The following is a 12,006-nucleotide window of genomic DNA, read 5'->3' on the forward strand; positions in this document are numbered from 1 at the left end:
CTCTGAGCATCAGGAAATTTGGTCAGAATTTGCTCTTTGCTCATAGGAAATTATTTGCTTAGTTCTACCTAAGCTGGGCATACTTTCTCAGACTAACTTACATTATCTGCTTGGAAAAGAACCAACTTTCTGCCCTTTTTTCCTCAAATGTTTCAGACAGTTCAGCTAAGTTGTTTGTACTCATTTAAATTTCATGTGTCAGGTCGCATGTCATAAAATGTAATAAAATTTAACATAAGTGACAGAAAACACCACATGGTGCTTAAAATTTAAAGCATAATACATTCATTTTACTATCTCATGCTTACAATAAATTTTGATACTGTAGTAATTTGTAAATGAAGATGTGAAGCAGGGAGGAAGGTAATTGTGAAATATTAATTAGTCACATGGGTTTACTCCATTCTTTGCCCACAGTTAGTGTCTTACAAGTATAAGAAGCTGGTATAGCATCTTTGAATTGCTGTAAGTTACTGGCTTTTTAGTTAATATTCATCTCCAACATCACAGAAAAAATCCCTAATGCTTAAAATAATGCTTAATAAAAGAAATAGATACATTGTTGGAATGCAAAACTGTAATTAAATCTTGATTTCTCTCTTGTAAGATCTGTTATGAAACAGCATCTTGTGACTTGTAAAGGTGAAGTTTGCACAAAACCCAGTAATGGTAGTGCTACTGGGTATGCAATCGTGGTGGACGTGTAGGTATCATCTTTTCCTCAGAATGCGGTACACGGTATCTGTACAAATGAATTACAGTGTATGCTATGATCTTGCTGCTACTGTGGGTGTATTGGTGTAGAAGGAAGAAGGGTCACCAGGGGTGTGAATGTTTCACACTGGTTGAGCTGGATTACACACACTTAGTGAGCAAGTGTGAGAAGGACAATGAAGAGGAGACCTAAGATTACTCTTATGAAAACTACCAATGCAGGTTATTAGCAAGATTGTATTTATTTTGTCATCACATGTGATGTGTTGGCAGCCCAAGTATGTGCTAGAGGCCTAGATGATGACCATATTCTAGACACCTATATGCTGATGGATTTTCCCCAATGAATGGATATATTTTTAGGTTTTTCTTATGTGCTTCATTTACTTTGTTTACCCTTTTAATGTCACTTCTCCATAGCTAAGGCAAAGTAACTTTTCATCATATCTCTTAATTTGGAGGTGTTCAGGAGGAGACTTGATGGGGTACTTGGTGCCATGGGTTAGCTGTTTGGGTGGGTTGGATTGGTTGATGGGTTGGACGCGATGATCTTGAAGGTCTCTTCCAACCTGGTTTGGTTTATTCTAAATTTTATTCTAATTCAGAAAAGAGATGGGATTTTCCTGTGTGGGACCCAATGCAAAGAAATGAACTAGTTTGAGATTAAAAAAAAAGGGACAGAAATGAAATATTTTTAATAAAGAAAAATACAATCAACAGTCACTTAAAAGAATAACAAAACTCTCAAACCTTTCCAAAATAAAAAAAAAAAAATAAAGAAATCAAAGCATTTTGATAATCAGATTCTTAAGTTTTCCTCTTCCATTGTGCCTTTTTTCTTTCAGATTGTGATGGACTTGCAGTGGTTGCTAGTCAAAAGATTTCAGAGTGCTTCTTTAACCCCAATTCCTGTTCTGCAGCTATTTCTTCTCTGCTCTGATAGTGTGGCCCTGAACTACCCTTCACAACTGTAGAATGGTAGTTAAGCATTTCTAAGACATGGACAATATAAAAATTTGCAACTTCAAAAAATAATATACTTAGTGAATGAATTTAGTGATCATCCTTCACAGTAGTCACAATTACAGTCAGATTTGCCAGTGGGGTGTATTTCTTGAAATCTGTCAATTTTTCCTACCAATATTATTAATCCAGGCCAACTGTCTTTATTGTTTGCTGGTAAACAGCCTTTTCTAACGTCACAGTTGACCAACTCTAAGCATAAAAGCTAAGCAAATGTATTTTGAAAATAATTATTTAAGGAGAAAAACAAAAAAAAATAATCATTCTATTCCATTGATTTTATGGAGGGTATTGGTCTTTTCTGATCTTCTGAGATTAATTTAAGTGAGGTTATGGGCAGAGTATAGTACTTTTTCTTCATCATATAAAGGAATTTTCCATGTGTTTGGTAAGGATATTGTGTTCAAATGCCCAGGGATAAATTATTTACCAGTAAGAAGTGAATTTCTTCTTATGTTGGGTTGATAGAAGCTGCTATTGGGAAGTCTTGCAGAAGCTTTTTCCAGGGATAATTGCACCACTCTTCACAATTAAGGAGCTGGTAGGCTACCTGATTTTCTTGATTTCTGTAACTGTCTTCTAGCACCATGCTGCATTTGTGAGACTTCTGTAGCTCACAGTCAGAGGCTTTCAGTTTACTGTTCCAGCATACCTGGGGCTGCTCTACAGTAAGTGTAGGCAGGGAGGGGGGAAACAGAAATTGTTTGAGAACAGCAGGAAAAGCACTAAGGGCATTTTGAGCAAGCACCAAACAGCAGGTTTGCCAGCGGTAATAGGACACGGTCAGTCTCATGTTCCTAATTATGTTTATATTTTGAGAAAGTGCAAGAAAATAATAACAAAGCATGATCAAATTACACATGGGCAGATGTGAAAGTAGCAAACCCCTGCAGAATAATGTCCGACAGAGCCTAAATCTGATCTGAGAAATCAATCCTTTTCACCTCGAAGCCCTCAGAATTTACACTCCCAAGGTTTTGCTGTTTGTTTGTTTGTTTGTTTTTTTCCTTATAAGCCATGAACTTGCATTTTCAAATGTGCTTGAAAGACTTTTATTTTACAATAATTATCTTAATATCAGATTATCTTTCTGCCTATTTTGATTGCCAGTGCTCAGTTCAGTTTTATGTTCCATTTCGCCTTAAAATATGTTTGGAAACCATTTGGGCAACCTCTGTCAAGGAGCAAACTATCTACTAGTTTGCAAGGGGAATGTGCTTACTATTGGTAGGATAACACGTACGTTTACGGTGGTATCAGGATGCATGGTCCAATCTGCAAATAAGTTAGAAGCCAGTCTTATGAATCTTTCTGCAGTTGTTGTTTTAAGCACAGGCTACAAGAATGGGGCAAGAATGTTCAAGTGCTGTAAGCATGACTAGCTGTTTTCCCAGCTATCCTCAGAACAGCTTTAATACCAGCAGCTGCTTTAAGTCTGAGTTGGCACACAGCTATCAGTGCAGGGTCCCCATGGCTTCCACATGGAACACAGCATCAATGGAAGTCTTTAATAATCCTTGCTCTCTCAAGCTGCCATTTATAAGCACTGGACTTTGAAGTTTTTCAAACTGAGAAGTTTCCAGAAGACTATTTAAGCCTATTCAATTTCTGAGAAAGGGGTTTTTTTATTATTATTATTTTTGTCAGAGGGGTTTATGAAAGTTGTTAATCTTGGTAACATGTCGTTCACTTTGATTAAGTGACGTTAGAACCTACATTAGTATGTCTTTCCCAATATTTATGGTCAAGGAGCAGACTTCAATTTATCTTGTGACTCAGTCCAAATAGTTTTGGTATACAAAGCATAGAAATTACATGATTTGCAACACAGTAATCACTGAATACTAGCTTTGAAAAAATGAATTGCATTGTAGCCAATGAGGGTTTAAAAGCTGTGAGAATAATGCTTTTTTTTTTTTCTTTGAATGCTTTTCTAAGGTTTTACAATTGTTGTGTCCTGTACTCAAATCCCTGTGCAAGTTTTCTGGTTGAAAGTCTGCACAAAGCCGCAAGATCTCTTCTCCATGGAATTCCTAAAACTGTTACTTTGTTATCAGTATCTTTAGGACATCCTGTACCATTCTCTAGGCAGTCACTAAAATGTACTGTTCCTATCCTGACCCACAGGTAGTCACTTGATAACTTTACAGCATTTTTAATAAGAAAATGAAACTTACTAATAGTGTTTGTAACTGAATGATAAGCAAAAATATGTGATTTCTTACAGTGGCGTTTGCCAAGATATTTGGCTATTCAATTCTCTAAAGCATATAAACTGAAGTTTCAAAGCTCCTAGAGTAGTTTCCTAGTATGAGAAATTAACAATTTGTGATAAATTTTACTCTGTGTAATTTTGGTTTTTGGAGGGACCTATGAGGCAGGGTCAGACAGAAGGGTTTATATCTATTTATCTCATGAATTATTGGATCACATCACATATTGCAAGACTTGAAGTATATCCAGTTTTTAATATTGATTTATGGAAGAGAGCATAATAATTTTTAATTAGGTCCTAAACCATTTTCTCAGTGAATCTGAAGTGCAGAAATCACAGTGAGGAAAATAGTGCCACTATTGTTGTGTCAATCTCCTTTTCTTTTTTTTCCCCCCCAAATATGTAAAACCATCAAATCCCACTTACCAATTTCTTCTGTTTCCCTGGAAGAAACATGGATGAGTCCATTTTCAAGGTAAATGACAGGAAGCAATATTAAGTTACAAGAGTTTGTGTAGGAAGTATGATACCAAGCTGGGGACTAGACTTTGAAGTCTGAGATACATAACACATGTATAATCCAGCAGGCTACATTGCTGTGTGCTAAGTGCCTAAAATATCTTTATTTAGCTAGACCAAGTGTAAAATCCAGCTAATAAAGCTTAACCACCCTTCTAAAGTGCTTTGAGGTCTACATATGAAAAAGCACTATGTGAATGCAAAGACAGCCAGCTTTTTTTCCTTCCCTTGAAGGGTAAGTAGGGAGGAAGATCTGAGCAATATATTTGGGAAATGCTGTGACCCAGGGAGTAGTTATTGACTATGAAGCTGGAAGATGTGGGTTTTCATCTCAAGTCTGAGGTTTCTGAGTGTTTTGTGCTGGGAGGAGAGCTGTCCTGACTGCATATGTGGATAGTTTAAGTGATGAAGCTGTGTGGGTTTTTCATTTCTCAATGAAAAGAATAGCAGCTCTACAGATATGATTATGAGTTTGGCCAGTGTTATTCATTCCTTCTGGACTCTAATATCCTTGATTATAGATTTGTGATGTTTTCCCTTCATTTCATGCAGAAGAGAAATTGAAATAAAGCCAACTTCTAAAGGTGGAAGCTTCACTTTATCAGAAAGCGTTTTTAAACAATTAATGTTGCTGCCTACAAGTAAGGGCATTTCCTCACCTGTCACCTCATGAACATCTGAGCACTTTAGACAAGGAAATGAACAGTTAGCATCTCCAGAACCTGTACATCAGGTACACAATGAGTAACTCTTATTTACTAACACTTATTATATATTCATCATACATAGGAAAGTTACCTGAAAGTGCTCTTGATTTTGGTTCAGGTGTAATGTAACAATTTCTGCTAAATGGTATGTTATTCCAAATAAAAAGATTAAACAAAATCATCCCCAAAACAGATACTGAAGATCTGGATAATCTTCAGGTAAGCTCTTACCTCAAATTTGACAATATATTTGCTTCACATTAATGAAAAGGTTTCATTTCTGATCCCTGTCAATCAGAACACCACCTTCAGCTCTCAGCATCTTGCTTAAAGCAAGCAGTGAATAGTAGAATAAGATTTTTAAAAAGAAGAAAAAAAAGGTTATGTCATTCACTTCTTTTTACAAATGTGTAAGCAAATTATGTACAAGACCACTGGAAATAGAGGATAAATGGTTGGTGAACTTTCAAGAATTTAAGATCACAGTATCATAGTATAACTAAGGTTGGAAGAGACCTCGAGGATCATCGAGTCCAACCTATAAACACAGACCCCATGACTAGACCATGGCACCAAGTGCCACGTCCAATCTCCTCTTGAACGCCTCCAGGGACGGTGACTCCACCACCTCCCTGGGCAGCACATTCCGATGATGAACAACTCGCTTGGTGAAGAACTTTCTCCTCACCTCGAGTCACAGCTTGAGACTGTGTTCATTTGTGCCATTTGACACAGGAATTTTCTGGGTTTGTTGTTTGTTTTTTTAGGATCCAATTTGTAAATCTTAGTCATATATATATTTTTCTCTCCTTATTTCTAACTCTATTGGGCTTGCATAAAGTAAGGGCTTGTATGGAAATTTCAGCAACTAAAAGCTCCAGAGAGTAACAATTTTTTTGCCTTCTTTGCGATAGAGAACTAAGTTCATAATATGCCTACCTGCTTAAGCAGATACTCATACACTGATCTAATTAAAAAATTTGATCTACTTCTAAGTTAAATATAAGCAAAGTAGCAATCATACCAGTGAATTCAGTAAAATTTCTGTAACCAGAGTGAAGCACTATAACCTTTTAAAGCTGTGCTAAACCTTCAGTAACATGTGACATTCAGAATCATTTTGAAAGAAGCTTCACTTGTCTTTCATTAGATAAGAGAGATTTAGGACAAAGAAGTTGCACTATATATTTAGATAACTGTTTGGGAAATGTAAAGTTATGTTTCCAGCTAGTGTGGCTTTAGCATATATGGAGAGTTACTTGGTGAAGAGTAGTGCTCATGAAATAATGAGGAAAATTATTCCCCAGATGGCAACATTATTGATTTCATGCATTATCCAGAGAGGGGAAATCAGCACATCTGTCTAAATGGTTCTGTAATGAAGTAGAGTCCCCTCCACTGAACAGCTTTATTCCTTGCACTTACCTTAGTTTCCATTTTTCAGGGTTTTGTTCTTCAGTGCCTCATACCACTAGCAAACTCTTCCTAGTGTTCAGCAGGCAACTTTTAGTCCTTGAATAAATAAAAAAGCAAGATTTTCTCCCCTTGTGGGCCAGTATCCATTAAAACTCTGTTGATTCCTGGGAATTTTGAGTTCATGTTCCCAGTGCATCTTCTGACCCAACAAAATCCTCACTGAAAATTTTTTGTTCTTGATGCTTCTGTTATCACAGAATTGTCATGGCTTATTGTCATGGCTTGACCATATCTTCTTTGTTGCTCATATTTTCCATTAGTCCTTTTAATAACATGCCTAAGGAAGTGTCTCTTGGGTTCTTAACAAAATATAAAGCAGTTGCATGATACTTGCTTTGAAGGATCAGTGTGAGATCAGTACACTGTTTTAGAGAAAATTAAAATCAATAAATGAAAACCTGATGGGTTAAATAACCCAGGGACTGTGGTCCCTTAAGGATGGGGTTTATATGACAATGCTGTACTCTTTATATCTGAGAATTGATCCAGGACTTGGTATATTTCATCCTGGCACCCAAGTGGCAAGAATCTCTCCCTTTTTAAGATGTTTCACTGGCTCAGAATGGATTGCTTTTCTGCCTGCCACCCCCACTTCAGAAGAATCTGATATTCATATGACTTGTTGCAGTGTAAACTGAGCTCTGTAACTTAAAGTTGATGCATCTTTAAACAAGCCTGTCGTTTGAGTATTATCCTGTGCATGCAAGTGGTACTGCAAAGAAACTGAATGCTGAGCATGATTGTATAGACAGTATTTGCTACTTACTATGTTTCCTTAATCCTTCCACTCTAATTATGAAATATAACCCTATTTTAATTATCCTTCCCAGTTTTAGACACATACGCAGTCTCTACTATATCAATTAACATTTCATCAGTATTAAATGATATTTGGTCTTTTATCTTAAAAAAGGTAAAGTTTGATATAGAATTGCAAACAATACTGGAAACTATTATCGTAATTGTTGCTGAAAATGTGTCACCATTTGCCACTTCTTTTTTAAGAGTGAAAATACATGGAAATAATTGTTCTGCTGTGTGGAACAGTGGTAGGAGAAAATGTAGGGGAAGGATGTTTTTGAATAGTTATGGAAGGCTTTGGGGAAGATTTGTCATTGCTCGAGTTAGAGAAGATTATGTTTAGTCTTTGACTCAGAAAAGAATGTCAACATCTTGTGACTGAGGAGAAGAAATTAGGCAGAATTTGGTTAGATGTGTTAAAATATGGTTTTGTTATTTTAGCCTATTGTATGCCTTAATTACATGCATGCCAGTAGAAAATAACCAATTAAGATGTGGCACATGTACCTTCTGATAGACTACATAATCTTGCTATATCATGTAATAAGCATCTTTGCCTGCTTACATCTTGTCCTGGAAGCTGTGCTGGGGGTGAATCGAACATCTATACAACAACAAGAAAAAGATTGTGTTTTATGGATATTTTGTGCTATCTATTGCTTTATGTCACTGAATAAGAGGATTGTGGTTACCACTGCCCGCTTTAAAGATAAACCCTTTCACAACCATTTTGCTGTAATGTGGTATTGTCAGGAAATGCAATGTGCTTTACCTTCTCTAATTAGAATCATTGGACCCTGACATACTTGTCACAGCTGTATCTTGAGTGACTTTGAGAAGTCTGATCATGAAAATTAGACCATAGCCTCTATGAATAAAAGCATTATCAGAGGACACATCCATATGCAAGATTTTTCTGCTTGAATAATTTTTTTTTCTTCTTCTAATATGCAAGGAGAACAATGGGGAGTGGGGAGGGAAAGAGAGACAGAATTGATGGCATTTGAACAGTCTGACATTACAATTCAGTAACTAAAAAACAGATAACTGCTCATGTTTATTGTGCTGGAAGAGTTAATAAAGATCTCAGTCTTAAACTTGTGAACAGGTGGGAGAATTGCAGCCTAAGCCATTGAGCTTAATGAGAATTAGTCATGCATTCTGATTGTTCTGATATTGGATGAGGGACCTGCAAGACAAGTACTTTTCCTAAGCTCCTGAAGTCTGGATAATAAATAGAAACAAATCATCAGTAGACATATATAGAGAGAATTCATAACAGAAAAACAAGACAGTTACATTGCAGTGTAACAAAGTCATAGCTGAGGCATCCACTTCTCTAATATCATTATCGATGTTGTTATTATTTAGGAATACTGGCAGCTGGTTGTTAATATTTCCTTAAAATATGAATGAATACAAAAGAAAACCAGCTCAACAATGAGTGTGTGGATCACACTGCATTGTGAGTAAGAAAGTACAGTTGGTGGTGGCTAGTACAGGAAGTGTGCATTTCCAACAGTGTATGCTTGCAGCCCAGGACAACAGTGGCATCCGGGGCTGCATCAAAAGCTGCCTGGCCAGCACATCGAAAGAGGTGATTCTGCCGCTCTGCTCTGCTAAGACCTCACTTGACATACTGTGTCCAACTTTGGAGCCCTCAACACAGGACATGAACCTGGTAGAGTGGGTCCAGAGGAGGGCCATGAAGGTGACTGGGAGACTGGAGCACTAGGATGGGCTGAGGGAGCTGGGGTGGTTCAGCCTGGAGACAAGGCAGCTCTGGGGAGACCTAATAGTGGCCTACTACCTGAAGGGGACTACAAGAAGGCTTCAGAGGGGCTGTTTACAAAGACCTGCAGTCATAGGATGAGGGGCAGTGGTTTGAAATTAGAGAAGATTTAGATTGGATGTTAGGAACAAGTTCTTTACCATGACAGTAGCAGAACAGGGAAGTAGTTGAAGCCCCAGCCCTGGAGATATTCAAGATCAGGCCTGACAAGGTTCTATGCAACATGGTCTAGTGAAGGATGTCCCTGTTGATTGCAGGAGGTTGAACGAGATGATCTTTGGAGGCCCTTTCTAACCCTAACCATTCTAGGTTTCTATGGAGAGAAGCTCAGACTTAGCTTTGTGTGCTTCAAAGATGTCTGCTAGGCTGGCACACACAGAAAGTAATGAATGTAATAAAATAGAATAGAATAAACCATTTTGGAAGAGACCTTTGAGATCATCATGTCCAACCCATCATCCAATACCATCTAATTAACTAAACCATGGCACCAAGCACGCCATCAAGTCTCTTCATAAACACTTCCAGTGATGGTGACTCCACCACCTCCCCAGGCAGCCCATTCCAATGGGCAATCACTCTCTTTATGAAGAATTTCTTCCTAACATCCAGCCTAAACCTCCTCTGGTGCATCTTGAGACTGTGTCCTCTTGTTCTGGTACTGGTTGCCTGGGAGAAGAGACTAGCCCCCACCTGTCCACAACCTCCCCTAAGGCAGCTGTAAAGAGCAACAAGGTCTCCCTTGAGCCTCCTCCTCCTCTCCAGGCTAAGCAACCCCAGCTCCCTCAGCCTCTCCTCATAAGGCTTGTGCTCCAAAACCCTCTCCAGCTTTGTTGCCCTTCTCTGGACATGTTCCAGCAAGTCAACATCTTTCCTAAACTATGGCCTAACCAGTACTGAGTACAGGGGCAGAATGACCTCCCTGCTCCTGCTGGCCACACTGTTCCTGGTACAGGCCAGGATGCCACTGGCCTTCTTGTCCACCTGGGCACACTTCTGGCTCATGTTCAGCCTACTATCAACCAGTACTCCCAGGTCCCTTTCTGCCTGGCCTCTTTCCAGCCACTGTGACCCCAGCCTGTAGCACTGCATGGGGTTATTGTGGCCAATGAACTAATGTTGATTTAATAGCACAAACAAATTGTGAACCTGTGTTATATGGGACATGTACTAAAAATGGCAGATCCCTCCCCAAAAAACCCTTAGCTAGTCAATTATTTTACATATTAGTATTCCCAGAATACTTTAGATTATGTTCCTGTGATTATTAGCTTGAATAAGTCTCACCAGAAGTTTTCAAAACATTTATCTATCATCTTTTTATGTTTAACTATCTCTTGGTTCATATTTTGAATTTCTGAAGACTTTTCTCACTGGCTTGTGCATATCCAACTCTATGATTTTTAGTATCTTTAATAATTGCAATGTAAACCAGTAAGATCAGTATTTCATAAGGGTGTGTTCCCTTGTTTTCTTGGAGACTCAGAAGACTGGCTAGTGCAAAGCTATATTAAATACTTGCTGTGATATAATGGGTTTACATTACAGAAGGTTGGTCTTGGAAGAGCACCTCTCAATGAAAAAATAACTGTTACCTTGTTTAAAAAGGCATTGCATTATACACTGCTGGCCATAGTAAATGAGGAAAAAACCCGGTGAATAAAACTCAACCCAAAATGCATGACTCGTTTGCTTGTTGAGAGCTCCCCTAAACTCCCTGCTGATGCATTAGGCAACTCACATATTATTAAGTAGAGATTTTTGTGACAGAGCTGAAGGAAATGGAAAAACACAAAATCAAAAAGAAATTACCAGAGATTAAGTAGCTTTATTGCCAAATCAGCACACACACACAGCTAATGGAAAATATTTTCTGCAGACAGATGGGATAGTCAGATATCCCAGGAGCATAAGTATGAAGTATCTGTTAAGATTCTTTTTTTATGCATTTGCATATAAATATAAACATCATTACTAGGGGCTAATTGCCCTGTAGGAACTAAAGTGTGAGCATTAACATCTTCAGAGTTGCTGGTTTGGGGTGGGTTTTTCTTTTTAAAAAATATATATATCATATCTCCATCACCCATCATGTCTGGTACTGCATGGCTGCAACAGATAATTACTACCATTAAGAAGCTCAATCACAAAATCAAAACCATTTGGACTGGCTTCCAGGGCCACCCAGCACAGTAAGTAACCACAGTAAATGACTGTATTAGTTGTTTTGCTCATGCATATTCATAAGGGCACTTGATTTGACTTTCATAGTAGGGGGCTTGTAAAAGCTCATCCACAGATTAGCCCCTACAGAAGACTGAACATCAAAGGTAAGAAGATACATCATAAAAATCTTTCTAAAAAACAATGGATAATGTAAAGAATTCTGTATTCTAGCTCCTCAGAAGAAAAATACTACTGTAAAAAAATAAATTAAAAAATCTGGTGTTTAGCTTTTTCATTTGTCAAGGATTTGTGCTGTGCAAGGGTTGGTTAATATGCCACAGGAGTGGTCAAAGAGAAGTTGAGTCATCTGTGATGAATACTCCTGACTTCTCTATAATATTTTGGAGTCTGTAAGATGTATGACAAAGGCAGTAGTATTAGCACAGTAATATCAGTTTTAAAACCTATTTAAATTTCAGATATTGCTGTGTTATTTCAACACTTGAAAACTTAGATGATACTTGATTTCAATCTTAAGCTCAGACAAGACCTTGTTGACATTTAAAAATAAAAGCCACAACGCACATTTCTGA

Source organism: Melanerpes formicivorus, unplaced genomic scaffold, assembly GCF_026170545.1.
Source record: "Melanerpes formicivorus ecotype bairdi unplaced genomic scaffold, bMelFor1.0.p_v2 SCAF_2, whole genome shotgun sequence".
NCBI classification, from domain to species: Eukaryota; Metazoa; Chordata; class Aves; order Piciformes; family Picidae; genus Melanerpes; species Melanerpes formicivorus.